This window comes from Triticum dicoccoides, chromosome 7B (assembly GCF_002162155.2).
Source record: "Triticum dicoccoides isolate Atlit2015 ecotype Zavitan chromosome 7B, WEW_v2.0, whole genome shotgun sequence".
Taxonomy (NCBI): Eukaryota; Viridiplantae; Streptophyta; class Magnoliopsida; order Poales; family Poaceae; genus Triticum; species Triticum dicoccoides.
The window spans coordinates 321,570,871-321,584,318 of NC_041393.1; positions in this window are offsets into that span (position 1 = coordinate 321,570,871).

Below are 13,448 nucleotides of genomic sequence, written 5' to 3' on the forward strand. Positions count from 1 at the left end.
CTTTAAACCCAGACTAGTGCGATCCCTCAAGGAATCGGACACGCACTAGGTAGAGGAGCTTGACTCCGTACTCTGGGGGCTGCGGACCACGCCGAATCGCACTACCGGATTCACACCATTTTTTATGGTATACGGCGCAGAGACAGTACTGCCATGCGACATAATCCATGACTCACCTCGAGTGCGCATGTACGAAGAAAGAGAAGCCGAGCTCGATCGGCAGGACAGCTTGGACGCATTGGAAGAGGAGCGCGACGTGGCAAAGGCTCATTCCGCATTCTATCAACAGCAGGCTCGAAGATATCAAAGCAGAGAAGTATGGGCCAAAACATATAACGTTGGCGAACTAGTTCTATGCCTGCCGGACAAGAAAAAGGGTAAATTAAAGCCCAAATGGGAGGGCCCCTTCATCATCGACCAAGTACTGACCGGCGGAGTGTACCGTCTGTGAGGCGCATCGGACAACCGACTCAAGCCGAACCCATGGAATGCAGCATGCCTACGAAGGTTCTACGCCTCACACCGGACTCCGTGTTCGTCTCCTTCCCTCGTCCCTTTGTTTACTTTTTTCGTTTTTATTTTTGGCAGTCCGGGATTTTGTTCCTTCTCCCTTCCCATTTTTTTTCTCACAAGCCCTTAGGGGCTCGCATGTGCAATATTCGCACGCACCCGACGCGCTACCTGCGCTCACAATACCTGGGGGCTTCTCTACCAAGAAGTTTATATAAAACGGTCCTCATGCCCAAAACATGTGTAATGCTTCCGCATGAACCTTTTATACACCATTATATGCATCGATATGACTTAAGTTTTGGCCAAGCTGGGTTGCCTGGCTCCTGTGCTTACTCCTATGTTCCTGTTTGTTCGGCTAGGTGGTAAAGGGAGCACCTCTACGATTGTTACTGCCGGGTCAGCCGGATGTGTACCTCAGACTGGGTGAACCCGAAAGCTAGCGTTCTTAAGGGAATATTCGGTCGGAGAGCTAAAAGATGATCTTTCATATTTACTTTTTTTGCCCCCAGATGATTTTCTGCTCTTTCTGGCAGTTCGGACATGCACTTTAGGGCATGCCTCCTAGGTAAATGAACCCCTAACGGAACTATTCTCTCTGGAAGATGTTTCTTACTAACCATGTAGTATAACATAACTAGTTGGGCACTAGTCTGCTAAAGCACTTATGACCCCTACGCCTTATCTCCATGCATGCCATGGTTCTTACATAACAAAGAGGGTATTCGGACACACTCCGGACTATAGGTTCCAGAGGTCGAAGTGAAAAGGTCCGCAATGACAAACGATCTACAATCCGGCTAGAGGACATTTTTTATGTCATTTTTTACATAGTCAATCCGACTCGGCATATTCTTCTTCAATGCCATCTAACAGGCGGTCTAATTTACAGTCCTGTTGGGAATACTTTGCGGCCAGCTCCACCTGGCCATATGCCAAGCTAACCGGTATCTCCTTTACGTCCGGACCTATAGGGCCGACCTCGGCCATGTGGTTTGGGTCAGCCTTCATGTACCGAGTCTTCACCATGGCCCAGGCCTCCCTGGCACCTTGACGGCAAGCCGATATCTTCCATAACCGGAAGCGCTGCCGCACTCCCTCCAGCTTCTTGGCAAGCTCCTCAAGGCCTTCGGGCACGGAGAGGGATGGCCACATAGCCTGGACGACGCCTCGCATTGCCTTCCGAACTCATTCATCTAGTTGCAACAGCTCGGGAAGAAGGTCTCCCGATGAACCGGGCATTTCCTCCGCCGGACGACCCGTCAGCAGACCTACAGACATAACTCTGTCAAATCGACTTCCTCGCCGAATTCTTGTTTCGAAGATTCGCTAAAGCACTTACTAAAAATGCCGCATCGAAGTCGCCGAATGTCCTTCACGGCAAAAGACAGCTGAATGCGAACGTCTTTCAGTTCCTCGCCCAACTGGGTATTGGCGTCTTGAAGCTTGTTATTCTCTTGCCTCACCCTCGTCAGCACGTTCTCGCCAGCCTTTAGTTGGTGTAGGAGTTGTTGCTGGTCCGGATTTACTCCGACCTCATCTGCATTATTATAGTTAGGGTTGCACGCCTGCCGCATTTCAAAACAGAGGTACCTTTCGAAGCACATATTACCTGCGGGCGTCCCCTTGACATTCTCTAAAGTGGCCAATGCGGCCTCGAGCAGAGCCTTGCACTCTTCGAGCTCCTGAGACAATTGCGTGTTCTTCTTTGTAAGACACTGCATAGCACATGATCCTTCAAACAGTTATCTTCACTGTTTCAAGTCTCGGGGGCTACTGACATATATAACCTTCAATTCTACTCACCTGTATGTTTTTCACATACTGCTCCGTGGCTCTGGCTAGACCATTTTGAGCAGCACGGAGATACGCATCTCCTATATTAAAGGCGTCCAACGCCTTTGGGGAGAAACACGCGTCACGGAGAACAGTCCGGTGACGCCTGTGGTTTAGGGCACTCTCCACCTCTGAATTGGTGGCAGATAGCCCATCGACGCCCTCTGTCGGAGGAGCACCCGAGGCGCGTCCCGTGTCCGCCTCCGCTTCCGGACCCGGCCTCGAACCTTGGCCGGGAACATAGTCCGGCGGGTTCTCTTCTTTCTAAGAAAATCATGAGCATTAGTAAGATTCAAGGGCATAACCCCTAGGCGTTAAATCCGCACATCATACCGTTGCACCGGAATCTCGATCTGGTCCGCACTTCTTTTTGGCCCGCCTGGTTTCAGCGCCCTTGTTGGCTGCCCACCGTGGGCTCGGCCTTCCGGCTCAAGGATTTACCCTGCGAAGCGCTGTTAGCGCACGACATGCAAGATAAAGCATGAGAATACTGGGACTTTGGTCTTAGTTACCTTGGAAGCTGGAAGTAGTCCGGGATAGTCGGCCATGATGGCCACTAAGGAGTTATCCTTGCTCAATTGATGAAATACTCCATCAACCAACTCCACGCATAAGTCCGGATCTTCTTGGGAGTCCGGATCAAGGGACCGTTCCGGATCCTCGGGTTGTGGAGCAGGGCTGTTTATTTCCTTCACAGCCTGGTGCAGCTCTTACGTTTAAACATTACTAGTCTAAGTACTCAACTACGGGAATTTCAAAAATGGATAGGCAAGTGAAAGTGTCCGCTCAACCAACTAGGAGGATTTTACATGGAGAATCCGCCTTCCAGGTTGACACGGAGGAATTCTTCCTCCTCCCCCTTGTACAAAGCGGATAAGATTCTCATTAAAGTGGCGGCCGAATCTGGCCCCTTGCGGCCGCACCGGGTAGCATCATCCTCCCCGTTGAAATCCCACATGGGGTGGCCTCTGTATTGAAGCGGCTGCACCCCTCGCGTGATGCATATGGCCATGACCTTGATCATGGTCAGTCCGGAATGAGCCAACAACCTTATCCGGCTCATCAGGTACATGACGTCCCTGATGCTTCCCTCTGAGGGTTCCGTGGGCGCCAACTCAGGCGATTCTTCAATGGAGCATTATTGAACTCAGGGAGGCTGATCCGTACAGGGTCTGGCAGGGGGACGTCATCTATATAAAACCATTCCGAGGGCCAGTCTTCGAACGCCCTCTTTGGGGTGCCGGATAGATATCTGGTCCCGGCGATGCGCCATAGTTCGGCTCCGCCCACTTGATAAATAGACCCCTCCTGAGAATGAGGCACAAGGCAAAACAACCTCTTCCACAATGTGAAATGGGCCTCAACGCCCAAGAACAGCTCGCAGAGGGCCATGAAGCCCGCAATGTGCAGAATGGAGGCGGGCGTGAGGTTGTGTAGTTGGAGGCCATAGAACTCCAGCAACCCTCAAAGAAACGGATGAATTGGAAATCTGAGTCCTCTCATTAAATAAGGGACTAGGAATACCCTCTCACCTCGAGAGGGATGGGGGACGCTCTCCGCCTGCTCTCCGTCGCTATAGGTAGCAATCCTGGCTCCAACTAGGACCATATATGCTGGGGGAAGAAGCCCCTTGGACTGAAGCACTACTAGCTCGCTATGCGGGACGGAACACCGCCCCCAATCTCCGGGCCGAGCGCTGGAGGGGCGAGAGGAGGAGCTGCACCAACCGGCCATGGTGGAATGGATCTCTGTCGAAGGCACTCTGATGAAATCTTGCGGAGGGAAGATGGTGTGAATTGGATCTAAATCCCCGTCTATTTTATGGGCGGTTCATTAACGCAACCAGGGGGGTAACTGAAAAAATCCCCTAGCTTTTCGCATTCGTTTGACACATAGAAGATGGTCATTATGGGGCACAGAAGCAGAGGAGGGCAGCACGCACTAAAAGCCGGACACTATTCGACGGATACAGAGAATTTGCAGGAGAACCCGCCTTGCAATGCCGAAGACAACTTGCGCGCCGGACTCGTTGTCATTGAAGCCTGGTTCGGGGGCTACTGAGGGAGTCCTGGATTAGGGGGTGTCCGAATGGCCGGACTATGACCTTCTGCCGAACTCCTGGACTACGAAGATACAAGATTGAAGACCCCGCCCCGTGTCTGGACGAGACTTTCCTTGGCGTGGAAGGCAAGCTTAGCGATACGATACGAAGATCTCCTCCCATTGTAACTGACTCTGTGTAACCCTAGCCCTCTCCGGTGTCTATATAAACCGGAGAGTTTTAGTCCGTAGGACGAACAACAATCATACCATAGGCTAGATTCTAGGGTTTAGCCACTCCGATCTCGTGGTAGATCTACTCTTGTACTACCCATATCATCAATATTAATCAAGCAGGAGTAGGGTTTTACCTTCATCGAGAGGGCCCGAACCTGGGTAAAAACATCATGTCCCTTGTCTCCTGTTACCATCCGCCTAGACGCACAGTTCGGGACCCCCTACCCGAGATCCGCCGGTTTTGACACCGACAAGCGCCCCTGTTGATCTACCAGGAAAGCAAACCCCCTTGTTCATGCCGATACAATCCTACTCTCTCGCTCCTACTCTCTATTATTGCTTCAGGACAACAACGATTGAATTGCTACTTTATGCTGCAGCAGTTGAACCCATTCCTTTGCATGACCTGTCATTGCCAAAGTAAATAGTTGAAACCCACTAGCATGTGTAGGATTTGATTGAAGCCATGTTGTGTTCCTACCATGCCATGCTTGCTATTGCTTAGAGCGTGTCAGGTCTGATTGATTGGGAATGAATTGGACTGTAATGCTATGTTCTGATGCTGAGAGTTAAGTGCGTGAACACAATTTCGTAAAGGTAGCGGTGAGAGGCCATGTTGGAGTACATGGTGGGTTGTGTCACTGGAACCGTCCTTAAGCACTGAGTTCTGTGCATGTTGTCCAATGACTAGCTACTACCATGCACTGGAATGCTTAAGTGTCCCTCTCGACTTATTAACCAACTTGATCTCTGTCCAGGAGTCGCAACTAGTTTGCAGGTAGTGTTATTTTTCTACCAAGTGGCACCCGACAGGGTGGGCTTGGGGCAAACTAGGCACACGTGGCATGGTGTACTAAGTGGCACCTGGATGGTGGGCTTGGGAACCCTGCTCACATCATTTGGGGTCGTGATGTAAACCTCGGCCGGACTCCCATGCGGATAGAACCCGAATAGGCGATAAACCTGGACTAGGGTATTGTGTGGTTAGTCAGGTCATGGCCGACACCCTCGCCAGGCTTCTGCTTGAAGGTTGCTGAGATACACGACATGTACATGGCGGTAAGTGGCGAGAACGTGTGTGAAGAAGTACACCCCTGCAGGGTTAACATGATCTATTAGAATAGCCGGGTCCATGGTTATGGACTTCTTGGATGCTTACGTAGTACATAGAAAACTTGAAGTGGATACTCTAAAATTCTCAAGACAAGTGTGAGTCTATGGATGGCCTTCTCTTAGGGAGACGGGGATGAATCCATAGTAGTGTATTGTGTGGTGATTAGTGGACTTGTGTGCGCTATCTCACCTCAATGAAGTTACTCATAGTCGTAGAACATGATAGCCATCGAGTCAAAGCTGGCTTGCTGTAACTAAACCCCACACTGCCTTCTTGATACAAATGCATGTATGATAGGATCTGATGTAAGTCTTGTTGAGTACCTTTGTACTCACGTTGCTTAATTTATGTTTTTGCAGAGGAGACTTCGGTCTCACTAGTTTCCACGTGGACTTCGACAAGTAGCTTGTTACCTCACCTACGATCTTGATCGGATGTTGTAGATAGTCAGGCTTCTCAGCCTTTTTCATTTGTAGTTGTCTGTACTCAGACATGTTATGCTTCCGCTTGTTGCCTGTATGCTTTGAATGTTGGGTCATGTGACCCCTGTTTGTAATAAATGCTATGATGGCTCTTCTGAGTCTTTATCTATATGACTTGTTCAGTTATGTTGTGATGTCGTGTTGTACAACACAAACTTGCATGTTATGAGTACATGTAATGTGTATGGCTATGTGTGGGATCCGACAACCTAGTTGTTTATTCTTGGTAGCCTCTCTTATGGGAAAATGTCTCCTAGTGCTTCCACTGAGCCATGGTAGCTTGCTGCTGCTCCGGAACACTTAGGGTGGCCGGCATATGTCCTTCTTCATTCCTGTGTCTGTCCCGTGGGGGAAATGTCACGCGTTGTTCCTTTAAGTCCTTGTAGTTTGCTATGACCTGGGTTCATACGTTGATGATCGACACGTTCGTTGCTGGGTCATGTATGCATGTTCCTGTAAGTTTGTGCCACCTTGGGTTTACGCCTAGCCATGTCGGCCCGAGTTCTCTGTCATATGGATGCTAGCGACACAATCATATACGTGAGCCAAAAGGCGCAAACGGTCCTAGGCCAGGTAAGGTGGCACCCGTGGGAATACCGTGCGTGAGGCCGCAAAGTGATACAGTGTGTTACATGCTAGATCGATGTGACTTAGGATTGGGGTACTAGAGCTTTGGTATCAGAGCCCGAGTGCCTGTAGGATTACTAAGGCAATCTGGTCAAAGTTGAGTCTAGAAATTCCTTAGTTATATAAGGGAATTGATTGTGGAAGGGAACATAAGGCTCTTTTTACTCCTTATACCTCATGGACTTCTAATCCGAGTCATCCTATATTTCCTACGGGGTTAAGGGACTAGGATTTCTCTTTCGTCTATTAGGATCACATGTTACTACTCCGTAGTCCCATAAGATTGGTTGATCATGGTCATATCCCAGTTTTCGAGTACTTCCGGTGTAGCCTGTTCAATATTATCTCAGAACCTTGAGTAGTGATGTTGAGTTGTTGTACAACCCCATTTTTAGCAGGATGTCTGATTCTGAGCATTTTACTACTATTATGCTGTTGGAATTGTCCTAAGAGTTCGAGAGATACTAAATTCCTTGTTCTACATTCTACAGCCTATAGTTGATGCTGATACCGTCCATGGTTTCGTTTCTTAGGATGTCATCAGTTAAGTGGAGTTTTGTTGCGCGTAGCTAGAACCACGGAGATGGTAGGGATGAGGATCCTCCCGACCAGCCTTCGTTGGCAGAATTAATGTTAGAGATGGAGAGGAACAAGCATGAGTCTAACCGCTTGTTGGCACATATCGAGGAGAACACCGCACATCAGTTCAGAGAGTTGAGACCATCCATGACTTCATTGGCTTGCACCCACCGACGTTTCATCATTCCATCGAGCCACTCGATGCCGATGACTGGTTCCGTAGCATCACTCATAAGCTGCATTCCGCAAACATAGCTAAAGACAACAAGGTCACCTATGACACATACCACCTGGAAGGGTCCTGCTAGTTTTTGGTGGCAGAACTATGAGGCTATGCTTCCAGCTGGCCAGATATCTACCTATTGGAATTTGACTGAGGTTTTTGGCGAGCATCACATTCCTCAGGCCCTCATCGATTGCAAGAGAGAAGAGTTCTGTAGTTTCATCCAGAGTAAGATGGTTGTTGATGCTTATAGTAGAGAGTTTTAGAACCTTGCCCACTATGCTACAGAAGAGGTGTCCGCGGACGCCAAGAAGCAAGCTAGGTTCCAAAGGGTCTCAACCCCAAGTTGCGTTGTGATCTCCACCTGCATCATTGTGAGACATTCCAGGCCCTTGTGAACAAGGCCATTAATCCAGAGACAGCTCAACTCACTTACGAGGAGTCTCGTCAGCACACCTGTGATTTGGGATCTTTCTCTGGCTCTAGCTCACAGAAGAGCCGGATTTGGGTTCCAAACTCCGCTCTTCCTTCCGGTTATTCACTGAGGCCAACCTACATGGCATCTCACCCAGCTCAGTCGTATGCTCTGCCCAGGCCTATTGGTAGACCGTCTGTCAATGCGGGTCCACGCCCAACTTCAGGGACTTGCTTCACATGCGGGAAGCCAGGACACTATGCAGTGACTGCTCTCAATCTAGTTATGCTCCGCCCAAGCTCGAGAAGTCTGTTCTTCGTGGTAAGCCATCAAGCAAGACGATCGGTGCCAAGCCAGCTCACACTGAACGTGGATGTGTGCACCATGTCTCAGCCAAAGACGCTCATGATGATCCAGATGTCGTTCTTAGTACACTCCTTGTCAATTGTCATCTAGCATCGGTTCTGTTCGATACTGGAGCATCTCACCCCTTATTTCTGAAAGCTATGCTAGCTTGCACAACATTTCATTTTGTGATATGCCCTCTCCACTTGTCATTCAAACTCCTGGATCCAAATGGCAAACTTCTAGTATAAGCCATGGTAATGAAATCCTTGTTGACAAACTTGTATTCCTTGCATCACATATAGCCCTAAAGTCTATAGATATTAACATCATCTTGGGTATGGACTGGATGAAAGCTCATTATGCCAAGATTGATTGTTACACCAGGTCTGTTCAGCTTACACACCCATCTGGCAAGATAGTCACTGTCTCAACTAGAGTTGCAAAGCGTCAGCTCTATTCTCTTAATGCCAGCCCTCTCCCAGACCTTTAAGATATCGCGGTAGTCCGTGACTTTTCTGATGTCTTTCCAGAGGAACTGCCAGGTGTTCCACCCTAACAGAGATGTAGAGTTTGTCATAGATCTTATCCCAGGAACCGCTCCAATCTGTAGGAGACCTTACAGATGGCACCCTTATAACTAGCTGAGCTTAAGAAACAACTTGACGAGTCCTTGCAAAAGGGTTTCATCTGTCCTAGTTCTTCTCCTTGGGCTTGCCCCGTCCTCTTCGTCAAGAAGAAGGATGGTACGGACCGGATGGTTGTAGATTATCGTCCCGTTAATTTGGTCACAATAAAGAACAAGTATCCCCTCCCGGGGATCAACGACTTGTATGATCAACTTGTTGGATCCTCAGTCTTTTCCATGATGGATTTGAGGTTAGGCTACCATGAAATCAAGATCAGAAACGGGGACATCCCCAAGACGACCTTTGTCACTCGTTATGGACAGTACAAGTACACCGTTATGTCCTTTGGTCTAACCAATGCTCCAGCTATATTCTCACGCTTGATGAACTCGATCTCATGGAGTACTTAGATAAGTTCGTCGTGGTTTACCTCGATGATATTCTTATTTACTCGAAGAACGAGGAAGAACATGGCGAACATCATAGACTTGTGTTAGAAAAACTCAGAGAACACCGCCTTTATGCCAAGTTCTCCAAGTGTGAATTTTGGTTGCCAGAAGTGACCTATCTAGGCCACGTGATCTCTGGTAAGGGCATTGCTGTCAATCCTGAGAGAGTTCAGGCCGTTCTTGATTGGACTCCACCTGAAACACTTAAACAAGTTAGGAGTTTCCTTGGTCTAGCCAGTTATTGTTGTCGCTTTGTTGAAAACTTCTCCAAAGTGGCCAAACCTCTCACAGAACTTCTCAAGAAAGGTAAAAAGTTTGAGTGGTCCCCAGAGTGTGAGTATAGTTTTTAGGAACTGAAAAGACGTCTGACTTCTGCTCCGATACTCATGCCATCGGATTTCACTAAGCACTTTGTTATTATTGTGATGCCTCACGACAGGGACAATGTTGCATTCTTATGCAGGATCATCATGTGATTGCCTATGCATCTCGACAGTTGCACCCACATGAGGAGAATTATCCTACACATGATCTAGAGCTTGCAGCTGTAGTCTATGCACTTAAGACATGGTGATATTACCTTCTTGGTAAATGTTGCGAGATCTACACCGATCACCAGAGTCTCAAGTATATTTCCACACAACCAGATCTGAACCTTAGGCAAAGACGTTTGTTGGAGGTAATCTCAGACTATGACTTGGGGATTACCTACACCCCAGGCAAAACCAATGTCATGGCCGATGCACTAAGTCGTAAGTCCTATTGCAACAATATCATGTTGCAGCAAGGCCAACCACTTCTCCATGAGGAGTTCTGTAAGCTTAACCTTCACATTGCTCCTCATGGATTCCTTTTGATAGAGGCAAAGGTGTCCCGTCTTTCGATGAGATGATGGATATCGCTTTGGTGGAAGTCGACTTTGACGATCCGACTACGAACGTGCGAGGACGTCGCGCCTTAGCAATCGCTAAACCAACTCCGAGAGGTTATTGACCACGCCGGAGCATGATCAACCTGACCACGAGGGTCTGTTTCCTGCGAGCAAACGAAGAACAAGCAAGAAACTGAGATTGCAATCTGGATATTGCGAATATAAGATGAAAGCTTTATTGATCAAGGTGGGGTTCTGTGACGCCTTTGTCTGGTCGTTGAACACAAACGAAGTACGCGAAGTTGCAGCTATGGCGAACTTTTAATCTAAACAAAACCCCAAAGTCTAAACGATGCCGTAAGGGCTGTATATATGGAGGAAGAGGGGGGAATTTCGTGGCCCTTGGTGGAGGGGTCCGAAATCAACCCTATCTCTTGTTTCCCCACACATACGGACTCTAAAAATAGCCTATACTTATGTATTTCGAAATTACATGGGCCTGGCCCAATAATAAGGTGACGCAGCACCTAAAATAGCCTCGGGACGAAATTTATGAAGTGGCATCTTGTATATTTCGTCCAAGGCTTCATGCACCCATTATGGTGGCTTCAAAGTCCTGAAATCATCACTTGTAACTCCGTTCTTGTTCCCCTTGCGCATGCCATCATCTCCATGCTTGTTCTTGCTCCAATGTTCATCCTTCTCCAAGCTAGGCCCTTCATGTGTAAGCAAAACAAATGTATCCAATTTAGGCAGCATCATATTCTCATGAACATTAGAATCATTACCAAGAAACGAAAGTACCTGGTAATTTAGTTGGCGTGCACGAGCTCTAGTAATTGGTCCAGTATGTATAGCAGCAGGGGCTGTGGGTGTAACAATTGTATTGATGTCCTCATCATCCTCCCCTTCTTGAAATGAAGTCGTCCTCGACGGAAGTTCATCTTCCTCACCCAAATAAGGCTTCAAATCTGCAATGTTAAAAGTGGGACTAACCCCAAAATCTGCAGGCAGCTCAAGTTTATATGCCTTATCATTTATTTTCTCTAACACCTTAAAGGGACCATCAGCACGTGGCATTAACTTTGATTTGTGCAAATCAGGAAATCTATCCTTACGCAAATGTAACCAAACAAGATCCCCAGGTGCAAACACAACATGTTTTCTACCCTTATCTCCAGCAAGTTTATATTTAGCATTCATGCGCTCAATGTTTTCCTTAGTTAACTCATGCATTTTTAGAATCAATTCAGCACGTTGTTTAGCATCAAAATTAACCTTCTCCGAAGATGGAAGAGGCAACAAATCAATAGGTGCACGAGGTAGGAAACCATACACAACTTCAAAAGGGCACATCTTAGTAGTAGAATGCAATGAACGATTATAAGCAAATTCAATATGAGGCAAGCATTCCTCCCACATTTTCTTATTATTCTTCAAAACAGCCCTAAGCATAGTAGACAACGTTCTATTGACTACTTCAGTTTGTCCATCAGTTTGGGGGTGACAAGTAGTACTAAAAAGCAGTTTAGTCCCCAACTTAGCCCATAAACATCTCCAAAAGTGGCTAAGAAATTTAGTATCACGATCTGAAACAATAGTATTTGGCACACCATGTAAGAGAATAATTTCACGAAAGAACAAATCAGCAACATTAACAGCATCATCGCTTTTATGACATGGTATAAAGTGTGCCATTTTCGAGAATCTATCCACGACAACAAATATGCTATCCCTCCCCTTCTTTGTTCGAGGTAAACCTAAAACAAAGTCCATAGATATATCCTCCCAAGGAACACTAGGTACAGGCAAAGGCATATATAAACCATGAGGATTGAGTCGTGACTTAGCTTTTTGACATGTAGTGCATCGAGCAATAAAACGCTCAACATCCCGTCTCATCTTTGGCCAAAAGAAATGTGTAGCAAGTACGTCCTCCGTCTTCTTCACGCCAAAGTGTCCCATTAATCCTCCTCCATGCGCCTCCTGCAACAACAAAAGACGAACGGAGCTAGCTGGAATGCATAGCTTGTTAGCACGAAACACAAATCCATCGTTAACGACAAACTTGTTCCACATTCTTCCTTCTTTACAATTCTGCATTACATCTTTAAAATCAGCATCATGCACATATTGATCTTTGATGGTCTCCAAACCAAATATTTTCAAGTCAAGTTGTGAAAGCATAGTATAGCGACGAGACAAAGCATCAGCAATAACATTTTCTTTTCCCTTCTTGTGTTTAATGACATAAGGGAAAGTCTCAATGAATTCAACCCATTTAGCATGTCTACGATTCAGTTTAGCTTGACTTTTAATATGTTTCAAAGATTCATGATCAGAATGTATAACAAATTCTTTGGGCCATAAATAATGTTGCCATGTTTCTAAAGTCCGAACAAGAGCATATAATTCTTTATCATAAGTAGAATAATTCAGACTAGGCCCACTCAATTTTTCAGAAAAGTATGCAACAGGTTTGCCATCTTGTAATAACACACCTCCTAATCCAATTCCACTAGCATCACATTCAAGCTCAAAAGTCTTATTAAAATCAGGAAGTTGGAGTAAAGGAGCATGTGTCAACTTATCTTTCAATACCATGAAGGCTTCTTCCTGTGCGGTACCCCAAAGAAAAGGCACATCTTTTTTTGTAAGCTCATTGAGAGGTGCAGCAATGGTGCTGAAATCTCTCACAAAACGCCTATAGAATCTAGCGAGGCCAAGAAAACTCCTCACTTGTGTGACCGTTTTGGGTTGCGGCCAACTCTCAATAGCTTCAATCTTGGCTTTATCAACTTCAATTCCCTGTGGAGTAACAACATAGCCAAGAAAAGATACTCGGTCGGTGCAAAAGGTGCACTTCCCAAGGTTACCAAACAAACGTGCATCACGTAGAGCAATAAAAACAACACGTAAATGTTCCAAATGTTCTTCCAAAGATCAGCTATAAATCAATATGTCATCAAAGTAAACTACCACAAATCGTCCAATGAAAGCACGTAAAACTTCGTTCATTAATCTCATGAAAGTACTAGGTGCATTAGTTAACCCAAAAGGCATGACTAACCACTCATATAATCCAAACTTA